Source organism: Scardinius erythrophthalmus (genome assembly GCF_964197995.2).
Source record: "Scardinius erythrophthalmus genome assembly, chromosome: 9".
Taxonomy (NCBI): Eukaryota; Metazoa; Chordata; class Actinopteri; order Cypriniformes; family Leuciscidae; genus Scardinius; species Scardinius erythrophthalmus.
In genome coordinates, this window is record NC_138229.1 from 36,577,454 (window position 1) to 36,594,335 (window position 16,882).

Below are 16,882 nucleotides of genomic sequence, written 5' to 3' on the forward strand. Positions count from 1 at the left end.
CCTAATCCCAGAAAAGTCACCAAGTTTCATAGCCTTCCGATGAAGCTGTGATTTTTTAAATTTCAAAACAGAAAATTATTCGGTCAGAAATGACCGAGGACCATCAGAGGGGTAAATATGCACTTTCTTTTTGCAATTCATCCATTGGGTTATTATGGAATCAAACTAATCAAGAGTTCTAGACTTTGACGAGTTCTTCTTATTTGCTTTCATGTTGCTTTTCACATGATTGCTGTATGAGATTTTTATAGACAACTATGCCTAGGGCCTTGAAGTTCTATCACACCACATGTAGCCACTTATATGCTTTCTTACTTGGCATATGTAACTCTTTAGGTATTTACAACGATTAAAGTGTGAAAATTAATTGCAAGACAAAGTTTATATTAGTTCAAGTTTTCTCTGTGTGGATGTATTGTTCTGTTCCAGTGATGCTCTATGACTAAACCTTGAAGGGAAAAGATATCACCTATGGGGTCAAAGCCTGTTCCCCAATGGTATCTGCTGAAGCCTTTGCTGGAGGCATATATACCCCTCGGGTCCCAGCAAGTTTTCACCAAGGTGGTAGGACCCAGCGATCCATTGCACCACTTTGCATACCTTGTTTATTAGGGTAGCCTGCCATCCAGATAGTAAATATGCACTTGCTTTTTGCAATTCATCCATTGGGTTATTATGGAATCAAACTAATCAAGAGTTCTAGACTTTGACGGGTTCTTCTTATTTGTTTTCATGTTGCTGTTCTCATGATTGCTGTATGAGATTTTTATAGACAACTATGCCTAGGGCCTTGAAGTTCTATCACACCGCATGTAGCCACTTATATGTTTTCTTACTTGGCATATGTAACTCTTTAGGTATTTACAACGATTAAAGTGTGAAAATTAATTGTAAGAAAAAGTTTATATTAGTTCAAGTTTGCTCTGTGTGGATGTATTGTACTGTTCCAGTGATGTTCTATGACTAAACCTTGAAGGGAAAAGATATCACCTATGGGGTCAAAGCCTGTTCCCCAATGGTATCTGCTGAAGCCTTTGCTGGAGGCATATATACCCCTCGGGTCCCAGCAAGTTTTCACGAAGGTGGTAGGACCCAGCGATCCATTTCGCCCCTTTGCATACCTTGTTTATTCGTTTAGCCTGCCATCCAGATAATAAATATGCACTTGCTTTGCAATTCATCCATTGGGTTATTATGGAATCAAACTAATCAAGAGTTCTAGACTTTGACGGGTTCTTCTTATTTGTTTTCATGTTGCTTTTCACACGATTGCTGTATGAGATTTTTATAGACAACTATAACTAGGGCCTTGAAGTTCTATCACACCACATGTAGTCACTTATATGTTTTCTTACTTGGCATATGTAACTCTTTAGGTATTTACAACACGACTGTTCACTATATGATTAAAGTGTGAAAATTAATTGTAAGAAAAAGTTTATATTAGTTCAAGTTTGCTCTGTGTGGATGTATTGTTCTGTTCCAGTGATGTTCTATGACTAAACCTTGAAGGGAAAAGATATTACCTATGGGGTCAAAGACTGTTCCCCAATTGTATCTGCTGAAGCCTTTGCTGGGGGCATATATACCCCTCGGGTCCCAGCAAGTTTTCACCAAGGTGGTAGGACCCAGCGATCCATTGCACCACTTTGCATACCTTGTTTATTAGGGTAGCCTGCCATCCAGATAGTAAATATGCACTTTCTTTTTGCAATTCATCCATTGGGTTATTATGGAATCAAACTAATCAAGAGTTCTAGACTTTGACGAGTTCTTCTTATTTGCTTTCATGTTGCTTTTCACATGATTGCTGTATGAGATTTTCATAGACAACTATGCCTAGGGCCTTGAAGTTCTATCACATCACATGTAGCCACTTATATGTTTTCTTATTGGCATATGTAACTCTTTATGTATTTACAACGATTAAAGTGTGAAAATTAATTGCAAGACAAAGTTTATATTAGTTCAAGTTTGCTCTGTGTGGATGTATTGTACTGTTCCAATGATGTTCTATGACTAAACCTTGAAGGGAAAAGATATCACCTATGGGGTCAAAGCCTGTTCCCCAATGGTATCTACTGAAGCCTTTGCTGGAGGCATATATACCCCTCGGGTCCCAGCAAGTTTTCACCAAGGTGGTAGGACCCAGCGATCCATTGCATCACTTTGCATACCTTCCCAGCAAGTTTTCACCAAGGTGGTAGGACCCCGCGATCCATTGAACCACTTTGCATTCCTTGTTTATTAGTGTAGCCTGCCACCCAGATAGTAAATATGCACTTGCTTTTTGCAATTCATCCACTGGGTTATTATGGAATCAAGCTAATCAAGAGGTCTAGACTTTGACGGGTTCTTCTTATTTGTTTTCATGTTGCTGTTCTCATGATTGCTGTATGAGATTTTTATAGACAACTATGCCTAGGGCCTTGAAGTTCTATCACACCACATATAGCCACTTATATGTTTTCTTACTTGGCATATGTAACTCTTTAGGTATTTACAACAATTAAAGTGTGAAAATTAATTGCAAGAAAAAGTTTATATTAGTTCACGTTAGCTCTGCGTTGATGTATTGTACTGTTGCAGTGATGTTCTATGACTAAACCTTGAAGGGAAAAGATATCACTTATGGGGTCAAAGCCTGTTCCCCAATGGTATCTGTTGAAGCCTTTGCTGGAGGCATATATACCCCTCGGGTCCCAGCAAGTTTTCACCAAGGTGGAAGGACCCAGCGAGCCATTGCACCACTTTGCATACCTTGTTTATTAGTGTAGCCTGCCACCCAGATAGTAAATATGCACTTGCTTTTTGCAATTCATCCCATTGGGTTATTATGGAATCAAACTAATCAAGAGTTCTAGACTTTGACGGGTTCTTCTTATTTGTTTTCATGATGCTGTTCTCATGATTGCTGTTTGTGATTTTTATAGACAACTATGCCTAGGGCCTTGAAGTTCTATCACACCACATGTAGCCTCTTATATGCTTTCTTACTTGGCATATGTAAATCTTTAGGTATTTACAACGATTAAAGTGTGAAAATTAATTGCAAGAAAAAGTTTATATTAGTTCAAGTTTGCTCTGTGTGGATGTATTGTTCTGTTCCAATGATGTTCTATGACTAAACCTTGAAGGGAAAAGATATCACCTATGGGGTCAAAGCCTGTTCCCCAATGGTATCTGCTGAAGCCTTTGCTGGAGGCATATATACCCCTCGGGTCCCAGCAAGTTTTCACCAAGGTGGTAGGACCCAGCGATCCATTGCACCACTTTGCAAACTTTGTTTATTCGTGTAGTCTGCCATCCAGATAGTAAATATGCACTTTCTTTTTGCAATTCATCCATTGGGTTATTATGGAATCAAACTAATCAAGAGTTCTAGACTTTGACGAGTTCTTCTCATTTGCTTTCATGTTGCTTTTCACATGATTGCTGTATGAGATTTTTATAGACAACTATGCCTAGGGCCTTGAAGTTCTATCACACCACATGTAGCCACTTATATGTTTTCTTACTTGGCATATGTAACTCTTTAGGTATTTACAACACCACTGTTCACTATATGATTAAAGAGTGAAAATTAATTGTAAGAAAAAGTTTATATTAGTTCAAGTTTGCTCTGCGTTGATGTATTGTACTGTTGCAGTGATGTTCTATGACTAAACCTTGAAGGGAAAAGATATCACCTATGGGGTCAAAGCCTGTTCCCCAATGGTATCTGCTGAAGCCTTTGCTGGAGGCATATATACCCCTCGGGTCCCAGCAAGTTTTCACCAAGGTGGTAGGACCCAGCGATCCATTGCACCACTTTGCATACCTTGTTTATTAGTGTAGCCTGCCACCCAGATAGTAAATATGCACTTGCTTTTTGCAATTCATCCCATTGGGTTATTATGGAATCAAACTAATCAAGAGTTCTAGACTTTGACGGGTTCTTATTTGTTTTCATGTTGCTGTTCTCATGATTGCTGTTTGTGATTTTTATAGACAACTATGCCTAGGGCCTTGAAGTTCTATCACACCACATGTAGCAACTTATATGTTTTCTTACTTGGCATATGTAACTCTTTAGGTATTTACAACGATTAAAGTGTGAAAATTAATTGTAAGAATAAGTTTATATTAGTTCAAGTTTGCTCTGCGTGGATGTATTGTACTGTTCCAGTGATGTTCTATGACTAAACCTTGAAGGGAAAAGATATCACCTATGGGGTCAAAGCCTGTTCCCCAATGGTATCTGCTGAAGCCTTTGCTGGAGGCATATATACCCCTCGGGTCCCAGCAAGTTTTCACCAAGGTGGTAGGACCCTGCGATCCATTGCACCACTTTGCAAACTTTGTTTATTCGTGTAGTCTGCCATCCAGATAGTAAATATGCACTTTCTTTTTTGCAATTCATCCATTGGGTTATTATGGAATCAAACTAATCAAGAGTTCTAGACTTTGACGAGTTCTTCTTATTTGCTTTCATGTTGCTTTTCACATGATTGCTGTACGAGATTTTATAGACAACTATGCCTAGGGCCTTGAAGTTATATCACACCACATGTAGCCACTTATATGTTTTCTTACTTGGCATATGTAACTCTTTAGGTATTTACAACACCACTGTTCACTATATGATTAAAGTGTGAAAATTAATTGCCAGAAAAAGTTTATATTAGTTCAAGTTTGCTCTGTGTGGATGTATTGTACTGTTCCAGTGATGTTCTATGACTAAACTTTGAAGGGAAAAGATATCACCTATGGGGTCAAAACCTGTTCCCCAATGGTATCTGCTGATGCCTTTGCTGGAGGCATATATACCCCTCGGGTCCCAGCAAGTTTTCACCAAGGTGGTAGGACCCAGCGATCCATTGCACCACTTTGCATACCTTGTTTATTCGTGTAGCCTGCCATCCAGATAGTAAATATGCCCTTGCTTTTTGCAATTCATCCACTGGGTTATTATGGAATCAAACTAATCAAGAGTTCTAGACTTTGACGGGTTCTTCTTATTTGTTTTCATGTTGCTGTTCTCATGATTGCTGTTTGAGATTTTTATAGACAACTATGCCTAGGGCCTTGAAGTTCTATCACACCACATATAGCCACTTATGTGTTTTCTTACTTGGCATATGTAACTCTTTAGGTATTTACAACGATTAAAGTGTGAAAATTAATTGCAAGAAAAAGTTTATATTAGTTCACGTTTGCTCTGCGTTGATGTATTGTACTGTTGCAGTGATGCTCTATGACTAAACCTTGAAGGAAAAATATATCACCTATGGGGTCAATGCCTGTTCCCCAATGGTATCTGCTGAAGCCTTTGCTGGAGGCATATATACCCCTCGGGTCCCAGCAAGTTTTCACCAAGGTGGTAGGACCCAGCGATCCATTGCACCACTTTGCATACTTTGTTTATTCGTGTGGTCTGCCATCCAGATAGTAAATATGCACTTTCTTTTTGCAATTCATCTATTGGGTTATTATGGAATCAAACTAATCAAGAGTTCTAGACTTTGACGGGTTCTTCTTATTTGCTTTCATGTTGCTTTTCACATGATTGCTGTATGAGATGTTTATAGACAACTATGCCTAGGGCCTTGAAGTTCTATCACACCACATGTAGCCACTTATATGTTTTCTTACTTGGCATATGTAACTCTTTAGGTATTTACAACGATTAAAGTGTGAAAATTAATTGTAAGAAAAAGTTTATATTAGTTCAAGTTTGCTCTGTGTGGATGTATTGTACTGTTCCAGTGATGTTCTATGACTAAACCTTGAAGGGAAAAGATATCACCTATGGGGTCAAAGCCTGTTCCCCAATGGTATCTGCTGAAGCCTTTGCTGGAGGCATATATACCCCTCGGGTCCCAGCAAGTTTTCACCAAGGTGGTAGGACCCTGCGATCCATTGCACCACTTTGCAAACTTTGTTTATTCGTGTAGTCTGCCATCCAGATAGTAAATATGCACTTTCTTTTTGCAATTCATCCATTGGGTTATTATGGAATCAAACTAATCAAGAGTTCTAGACTTTGACGAGTTCTTCTTATTTGCTTTCATGTTGCTTTTCACATGATTGCTGTATGAGATTTTTATAGACAACTATGCCTAGGGCCTTGAAGTTCTATCACACCACATGTAGCCACTTATATTTTTTCTTACTGGGCATATGTAACTCTTTAGGTATTTACAACACCACTGTTCACTATATGATTAAAGTGTGAAAATTAATTGTAAGAAAAAGTTTATATTAGTTCAAGTTTGCTCTGCGTTGATGTATTGTACTGTTGCAGTGATGTTCTATGACTAAACCTTGAAGGGAAAAGATATCACCTATGGGGTCAAAGCCTGTTCCCCAATGGTATCTGCTGAAGCCTTTGCTGGAGGCATATATACCCCTCGGGTCCCAGCAAGTTTTCACCAAGGTGGTAGGACCCAGCGATCCATTGCACCACTTTGCAAACTTTGTTTATTCGGGTAGCCTGCCATCCAGATAGTAAATATGCACTTGCTTTTTGCAATTCATCCATTGGGTTATTATGGAATCAAACTAATCAAGAGTTCTAGACTTTGACGAGTTCTTCTTATTTGCTTTCATGTTGCTTTTCACATGATTGCTGTATGAGATTTTTATAGACAACTATGCCTAGGGCCTTGAAGTTCTATCACATCACATGTAGCCACTTATATGTTTTCTTACTTGGCATATGTAACTCTTTATGTATTTACAACGATTAAAGTGTGAAAATTAATTGCAAGAAAAAGTTTATATTAGTTCAAGTTTGCTCTGTGTGGATGTATTGTTCTGTTCCAATGATGTTCTATGACTAAACCTTGAAGGGAAAAGATATCACCTATGGGGTCAAAGCCTGTTCCCCAATGGTATCTGCTGAAGCCTTTGCTGGAGGCATATATACCCCTCGGGTCCCAGCAAGTTTTCACCAAGGTGGTAGGACCCAGCGATCCATTGCACCACTTTGCAAACTTTGTTTATTCGTGTAGTCTGCCATCCAGATAGTAACCCTCTGATGGTCTTCGTTTAGCAGTCACACTGGGGGCCTTCCCGGTCATAAATGACCGGACACCTAAAAATGAAACTTCCTCCATCCCAGTAAAAACCAATGCAATTTATTTTTGTTCTATAATATTTATTCTTTTTAATTTAGAATTTTGAGACAATTTGATTGAACTTATTAATATTTATGCAATATTTATAGTCCATTTTTTGGCATTGAAATTTTTTTTTTTTAAATTCTATGCTTTATTTTCGGGTAAAATAGAGACTAGGCTTTCAGAAAAAAAATAAAATAAAAAAAAATTCATCAATTTACTAATCATAAAATTAAATAAATCATGTTATTGCATGGGTTTACCACTAGATGCCTGTATAGCTCTAAATGGAGATGTTTGTGAATTCTAGTTGTTTTTGGACCAAATTACTTACTTTTAAGATGTGGATTGAATGTATTTTTTTAGAAATTCTCAATTAATACTTTTTGCCAAGGTTTAAAACATTTTATTAATTATTATTTTAATAATTTTAATAATTATTATATACATATATTAATTATAATTATTATGTTATGTTTTTCACTCTTGATGTTTTAGAGCTTCACCCCTTCATTGCTGAGCATTTTTTTTCTGCATCGTGGCTGATTTGTAGAGAATTTTTGTGTTTTTGTCAATTTCCCATTCATTTCCTATGGGGGTAATTTTGACCGAAGACCAAAATCATAACAAATTTTTTTACGACCACTTAGCATGCTCGGATCATGAACTCATTTTTTTTTTGTGTGTTCACATACCTAATGCCAGAAAAGTCACCAGGTTTCGTAATATTCCGATGAAGCTGTGATTTTTAAATATTCAAAACAGATTTTTGTAATCTGAATTTATTGGTGTGTATGTGTATAAAAGTGTGTTTGTGTGTGTGTGTGTGTGGGTGGGTGTGAATTTTTTGCACTCTTGATGTTGTAGAGTGTCACCCCTTTACTGCGGTGTACTTTTTTTTAGAATCGTGGCTGATTTGTAGATTGTACAGACAAAACTTCAGAGAATTTTTGTGTTTTTGTAAATTTCCCATTCATTTCCTATGGGTCTGTCATTTTTGACCGAAGACCACGAGTGTGACTATTTTTTTTACGACCACTTAGCATGCTCGGATCATGACCTCAATTTTTTTTTGTATTCACATACCTAATCCCAGAAAAGTCACCAAGTTTCATAGCCTTCCGATGAAGCTGTGATTTTTTAAATTTCAAAACAGAAAATTATTCGGTCAGAAATGACCGAGGACCATCAGAGGGGTAAATATGCACTTTCTTTTTGCAATTCATCCATTGGGTTATTATGGAATCAAACTAATCAAGAGTTCTAGACTTTGACGAGTTCTTCTTATTTGCTTTCATGTTGCTTTTCACATGATTGCTGTATGAGATTTTTATAGACAACTATGCCTAGGGCCTTGAAGTTCTATCACACCACATGTAGCCACTTATATGCTTTCTTACTTGGCATATGTAACTCTTTAGGTATTTACAACGATTAAAGTGTGAAAATTAATTGCAAGACAAAGTTTATATTAGTTCAAGTTTTCTCTGTGTGGATGTATTGTTCTGTTCCAGTGATGCTCTATGACTAAACCTTGAAGGGAAAAGATATCACCTATGGGGTCAAAGCCTGTTCCCCAATGGTATCTGCTGAAGCCTTTGCTGGAGGCATATATACCCCTCGGGTCCCAGCAAGTTTTCACCAAGGTGGTAGGACCCAGCGATCCATTGCACCACTTTGCATACCTTGTTTATTAGGGTAGCCTGCCATCCAGATAGTAAATATGCACTTGCTTTTTGCAATTCATCCATTGGGTTATTATGGAATCAAACTAATCAAGAGTTCTAGACTTTGACGGGTTCTTCTTATTTGTTTTCATGTTGCTGTTCTCATGATTGCTGTATGAGATTTTTATAGACAACTATGCCTAGGGCCTTGAAGTTCTATCACACCGCATGTAGCCACTTATATGTTTTCTTACTTGGCATATGTAACTCTTTAGGTATTTACAACGATTAAAGTGTGAAAATTAATTGTAAGAAAAAGTTTATATTAGTTCAAGTTTGCTCTGTGTGGATGTATTGTACTGTTCCAGTGATGTTCTATGACTAAACCTTGAAGGGAAAAGATATCACCTATGGGGTCAAAGCCTGTTCCCCAATGGTATCTGCTGAAGCCTTTGCTGGAGGCATATATACCCCTCGGGTCCCAGCAAGTTTTCACGAAGGTGGTAGGACCCAGCGATCCATTTCGCCCCTTTGCATACCTTGTTTATTCGTTTAGCCTGCCATCCAGATAATAAATATGCACTTGCTTTGCAATTCATCCATTGGGTTATTATGGAATCAAACTAATCAAGAGTTCTAGACTTTGACGGGTTCTTCTTATTTGTTTTCATGTTGCTTTTCACACGATTGCTGTATGAGATTTTTATAGACAACTATAACTAGGGCCTTGAAGTTCTATCACACCACATGTAGTCACTTATATGTTTTCTTACTTGGCATATGTAACTCTTTAGGTATTTACAACACGACTGTTCACTATATGATTAAAGTGTGAAAATTAATTGTAAGAAAAAGTTTATATTAGTTCACGTTTGCTCTGTGTGGATGTATTGTTCTGTTCCAGTGATGTTCTATGACTAAACCTTGAAGGGAAAAGATATTACCTATGGGGTCAAAGACTGTTCCCCAATTGTATCTGCTGAAGCCTTTGCTGGGGGCATATATACCCCTCGGGTCCCAGCAAGTTTTCACCAAGGTGGTAGGACCCAGCGATCCATTGCACCACTTTGCATACCTTGTTTATTAGGGTAGCCTGCCATCCAGATAGTAAATATGCACTTTCTTTTTGCAATTCATCCATTGGGTTATTATGGAATCAAACTAATCAAGAGTTCTAGACTTTGACGAGTTCTTCTTATTTGCTTTCATGTTGCTTTTCACATGATTGCTGTATGAGATTTTCATAGACAACTATGCCTAGGGCCTTGAAGTTCTATCACATCACATGTAGCCACTTATATGTTTTCTTATTGGCATATGTAACTCTTTATGTATTTACAACGATTAAAGTGTGAAAATTAATTGCAAGACAAAGTTTATATTAGTTCAAGTTTGCTCTGTGTGGATGTATTGTACTGTTCCAATGATGTTCTATGACTAAACCTTTAAGGGAAAAGATATCACCTATGGGGTCAAAGCCTGTTCCCCAATGGTATCTACTGAAGCCTTTGTTGGAGGCATATATACCCCTCGGGTCCCAGCAAGTTTTCACCAAGGTGGTAGGACCCAGCGATCCATTGCATCACTTTGCATACCTTCCCAGCAAGTTTTCACCAAGGTGGTAGGACCCCGCGATCCATTGAACCACTTTGCATTCCTTGTTTATTAGTGTAGCCTGCCACCCAGATAGTAAATATGCACTTGCTTTTTGCAATTCATCCACTGGGTTATTATGGAATCAAGCTAATCAAGAGGTCTAGACTTTGACGGGTTCTTCTTATTTGTTTTCATGTTGCTGTTCTCATGATTGCTGTATGAGATTTTTATAGACAACTATGCCTAGGGCCTTGAAGTTCTATCACACCACATATAGCCACTTATATGTTTTCTTACTTGGCATATGTAACTCTTTAGGTATTTACAACAATTAAAGTGTGAAAATTAATTGCAAGAAAAAGTTTATATTAGTTCACGTTAGCTCTGCGTTGATGTATTGTACTGTTGCAGTGATGTTCTATGACTAAACCTTGAAGGGAAAAGATATCACTTATGGGGTCAAAGCCTGTTCCCCAATGGTATCTGTTGAAGCCTTTGCTGGAGGCATATATACCCCTCGGGTCCCAGCAAGTTTTCACCAAGGTGGAAGGACCCAGCGAGCCATTGCACCACTTTGCATACCTTGTTTATTAGTGTAGCCTGCCACCCAGATAGTAAATATGCACTTGCTTTTTGCAATTCATCCCATTGGGTTATTATGGAATCAAACTAATCAAGAGTTCTAGACTTTGACGGGTTCTTCTTATTTGTTTTCATGATGCTGTTCTCATGATTGCTGTTTGTGATTTTTATAGACAACTATGCCTAGGGCCTTGAAGTTCTATCACACCACATGTAGCCTCTTATATGCTTTCTTACTTGGCATATGTAAATCTTTAGGTATTTACAACGATTAAAGTGTGAAAATTAATTGCAAGAAAAAGTTTATATTAGTTCAAGTTTGCTCTGTGTGGATGTATTGTTCTGTTCCAATGATGTTCTATGACTAAACCTTGAAGGGAAAAGATATCACCTATGGGGTCAAAGCCTGTTCCCCAATGGTATCTGCTGAAGCCTTTGCTGGAGGCATATATACCCCTCGGGTCCCAGCAAGTTTTCACCAAGGTGGTAGGACCCAGCGATCCATTGCACCACTTTGCAAACTTTGTTTATTCGTGTAGTCTGCCATCCAGATAGTAAATATGCACTTTCTTTTTGCAATTCATCCATTGGGTTATTATGGAATCAAACTAATCAAGAGTTCTAGACTTTGACGAGTTCTTCTCATTTGCTTTCATGTTGCTTTTCACATGATTGCTGTATGAGATTTTTATAGACAACTATGCCTAGGGCCTTGAAGTTCTATCACACCACATGTAGCCACTTATATGTTTTCTTACTTGGCATATGTAACTCTTTAGGTATTTACAACACCACTGTTCACTATATGATTAAAGAGTGAAAATTAATTGTAAGAAAAAGTTTATATTAGTTCAAGTTTGCTCTGCGTTGATGTATTGTACTGTTGCAGTGATGTTCTATGACTAAACCTTGAAGGGAAAAGATATCACCTATGGGGTCAAAGCCTGTTCCCCAATGGTATCTGCTGAAGCCTTTGCTGGAGGCATATATACCCCTCGGGTCCCAGCAAGTTTTCACCAAGGTGGTAGGACCCAGCGATCCATTGCACCACTTTGCATACCTTGTTTATTAGTGTAGCCTGCCACCCAGATAGTAAATATGCACTTGCTTTTTGCAATTCATCCCATTGGGTTATTATGGAATCAAACTAATCAAGAGTTCTAGACTTTGACGGGTTCTTATTTGTTTTCATGTTGCTGTTCTCATGATTGCTGTTTGTGATTTTTATAGACAACTATGCCTAGGGCCTTGAAGTTCTATCACACCACATGTAGCAACTTATATGTTTTCTTACTTGGCATATGTAACTCTTTAGGTATTTACAACGATTAAAGTGTGAAAATTAATTGTAAGAATAAGTTTATATTAGTTCAAGTTTGCTCTGCGTGGATGTATTGTACTGTTCCAGTGATGTTCTATGACTAAACCTTGAAGGGAAAAGATATCACCTATGGGGTCAAAGCCTGTTCCCCAATGGTATCTGCTGAAGCCTTTGCTGGAGGCATATATACCCCTCGGGTCCCAGCAAGTTTTCACCAAGGTGGTAGGACCCTGCGATCCATTGCACCACTTTGCAAACTTTGTTTATTCGTGTAGTCTGCCATCCAGATAGTAAATATGCACTTTCTTTTTTGCAATTCATCCATTGGGTTATTATGGAATCAAACTAATCAAGAGTTCTAGACTTTGACGAGTTCTTCTTATTTGCTTTCATGTTGCTTTTCACATGATTGCTGTACGAGATTTTATAGACAACTATGCCTAGGGCCTTGAAGTTATATCACACCACATGTAGCCACTTATATGTTTTCTTACTTGGCATATGTAACTCTTTATGGATTTAAAACACCACTGTTCACTATATGATTAAAGTGTGAAAATTAATTGCCAGAAAAAGTTTATATTAGTTCAAGTTTGCTCTGTGTGGATGTATTGTACTGTTCCAGTGATGTTCTATGACTAAACTTTGAAGGGAAAAGATATCACCTATGGGGTCAAAACCTGTTCCCCAATGGTATCTGCTGATGCCTTTGCTGGAGGCATATATACCCCTCGGGTCCCAGCAAGTTTTCACCAAGGTGGTAGGACCCAGCGATCCATTGCACCACTTTGCATACCTTGTTTATTTGTGTAGCCTGCCATCCAGATAGTAAATATGCCCTTGCTTTTTGCAATTCATCCACTGGGTTATTATGGAATCAAACTAATCAAGAGTTCTAGACTTTGACGGGTTCTTCTTATTTGTTTTCATGTTGCTGTTCTCATGATTGCTGTTTGAGATTTTTATAGACAACTATGCCTAGGGCCTTGAAGTTCTATCACACCACATATAGCCACTTATGTGTTTTCTTACTTGGCATATGTAACTCTTTAGGTATTTACAACGATTAAAGTGTGAAAATTAATTGCAAGAAAAAGTTTATATTAGTTCACGTTTGCTCTGCGTTGATGTATTGTACTGTTGCAGTGATGCTCTATGACTAAACCTTGAAGGAAAAATATATCACCTATGGGGTCAATGCCTGTTCCCCAATGGTATCTGCTGAAGCCTTTGCTGGAGGCATATATACCCCTCGGGTCCCAGCAAGTTTTCACCAAGGTGGTAGGACCCAGCGATCCATTGCACCACTTTGCATACTTTGTTTATTCGTGTGGTCTGCCATCCAGATAGTAAATATGCACTTTCTTTTTGCAATTCATCCATTGGGTTATTATGGAATCAAACTAATCAAGAGTTCTAGACTTTGACGGGTTCTTCTTATTTGCTTTCATGTTGCTTTTCACATGATTGCTGTATGAGATGTTTATAGACAACTATGCCTAGGGCCTTGAAGTTCTATCACACCACATGTAGCCACTTATATGTTTTCTTACTTGGCATATGTAACTCTTTAGGTATTTACAACGATTAAAGTGTGAAAATTAATTGTAAGAAAAAGTTTATATTAGTTCAAGTTTGCTCTGTGTGGATGTATTGTACTGTTCCAGTGATGTTCTATGACTAAACCTTGAAGGGAAAAGATATCACCTATGGGGTCAAAGCCTGTTCCCCAATGGTATCTGCTGAAGCCTTTGCTGGAGGCATATATACCCCTCGGGTCCCAGCAAGTTTTCACCAAGGTGGTAGGACCCTGCGATCCATTGCACCACTTTGCAAACTTTGTTTATTCGTGTAGTCTGCCATCCAGATAGTAAATATGCACTTTCTTTTTGCAATTCATCCATTGGGTTATTATGGAATCAAACTAATCAAGAGTTCTAGACTTTGACGAGTTCTTCTTATTTGCTTTCATGTTGCTTTTCACATGATTGCTGTATGAGATTTTTATAGACAACTATGCCTAGGGCCTTGAAGTTCTATCACACCACATGTAGCCACTTATATTTTTTCTTACTGGGCATATGTAACTCTTTAGGTATTTACAACACCACTGTTCACTATATGATTAAAGTGTGAAAATTAATTGTAAGAAAAAGTTTATATTAGTTCAAGTTTGCTCTGCGTTGATGTATTGTACTGTTGCAGTGATGTTCTATGACTAAACCTTGAAGGGAAAAGATATCACCTATGGGGTCAAAGCCTGTTCCCCAATGGTATCTGCTGAAGCCTTTGCTGGAGGCATATATACCCCTCGGGTCCCAGCAAGTTTTCACCAAGGTGGTAGGACCCAGCGATCCATTGCATCACTTTGCATACCTTCCCAGCAAGTTTTCACCAAGGTGGTAGGACCCCGCGATCCATTGAACCACTTTGCATTCCTTGTTTATTAGTGTAGCCTGCCACCCAGATAGTAAATATGCACTTGCTTTTTGCAATTCATCCCATTGGGTTATTATGGAATCAAACTAATCAAGAGTTCTAGACTTTGACGGGTTCTTCTTATTTGTTTTCATGTTGCTGTTCTCATGATTGCTGTTTGTGATTTTTATAGACAAATATGCCTAGGGCCTTGAAGTTCTATCACACCACATGTAGCCACTTATATGCTTTTTTACTTGGCATATGTAACTCTTTAGGTATTTACAACGATTAAAGTGTGAAAATTAATTGCAAGACAAAGTTTATATTAGTTCAAGTTTTCTCTGTGTGGATGTATTGTTCTGTTCCAGTGATGCTCTATGACTAAACCTTGAAGGGAAAAGATATCACCTATGGGGTCAAAGCCTGTTCCCCAATGAAATCTGCTGAAGCCTTTGCTGGAGGCATATATACCCCTCGGGTCCCAGCAAGTTTTCACCAAGGTGGTAGGACCCAGCGATCCATTGCACCAATTTGCATACCTTGTTTATTAGGGTAGCCTGCCATCCAGATAGTAAATATGCACTTGCTTTTTGCAATTCATCCATTGGGTTATTATGGAATCAAACTAATCAAGAGTTCTAGACTTTGACGAGTTCTTCTTATTTGCTTTCATGTTGCTTTTCACATGATTGCTGTATGAGATTTTTATAGACAACTATGCCTAGGGCCTTGAAGTTCTATCACATCACATGTAGCCACTTATATGTTTTCTTACTTGGCATATGTAACTCTTTATGTATTTACAACGATTAAAGTGTGAAAATTAATTGCAAGAAAAAGTTTATATTAGTTCAAGTTTGCTCTGTGTGGATGTATTGTTATGTTCCAATGATGTTCTATGACTAAACCTTGAAGGGAAAAGATATCACCTATGGGGTCAAAGCCTGTTCCCCAATGGTATCTGCTGAAGCCTTTGCTGGAGGCATATATACCCCTCGGGTCCCAGCAAGTTTTCACCAAGGTGGTAGGACCCAGCGATCCATTGCACCACTTTGCAAACTTTGTTTATTCGGGTAGCCTGCCATCCAGATAGTAAATATGCACTTGCTTTTTGCAATTCATCCATTGGGTTATTATGGAATCAAACTAATCAAGAGTTCTAGACTTTGACGAGTTCTTCTTATTTGCTTTCATGTTGCTTTTCACATGATTGCTGTATGAGATTTTTATAGACAACTATGCCTAGGGCCTTGAAGTTCTATCACATCACATGTAGCCACTTATATGTTTTCTTACTTGGCATATGTAACTCTTTATGTATTTACAACGATTAAAGTGTGAAAATTAATTGCAAGAAAAAGTTTATATTAGTTCAAGTTTGCTCTGTGTGGATGTATTGTTCTGTTCCAATGATGTTCTATGACTAAACCTTGAAGGGAAAAGATATCACCTATGGGGTCAAAGCCTGTTCCCCAATGGTATCTGCTGAAGCCTTTGCTGGAGGCATATATACCCCTCGGGTCCCAGCAAGTTTTCACCAAGGTGGTAGGACCCAGCGATCCATTGCACCACTTTGCAAACTTTGTTTATTCGTGTAGTCTGCCATCCAGATAGTAACCCTCTGATGGTCTTCGTTTAGCAGTCACACTGGGGGCCTTCCCGGTCATAAATGACCGGACACCTAAAAATGAAACTTCCTCCATCCCAGTAAAAACCAATGCAATTTATTTTTGTTCTATAATATTTATTCTTTTTAATTTAGAATTTTGAGACAATTTGATTGAACTTATTAATATTTATGCAATATTTATAGTCCATTTTTTGGCATTGAAAATTTTTTTTTTTTTTTTTTTTTTTTTTTTAAATTCTATGCTTTATTTTCGGGTAAAATAGAGACTAGGCTTTCAGAAAAAAAATAAAATAAAAAAAAATTCATCAATTTACTAATCATAAAATTAAATAAATCATGTTATTGCATGGGTTTACCACTAGATGCCTGTATAGCTCTAAATGGAGATGTTTGTGAATTCTAGTTGTTTTTGGACCAAATTACTTACTTTTAAGATGTGGATTGAATGTATTTTTTTAGAAATTCTCAAATAATACTTTTTGCCAAGGTTTAAAACATTTTATTAATTATTATTTTAATAATTTTAATAATTATTATATACATATATTAATTATAATTATTA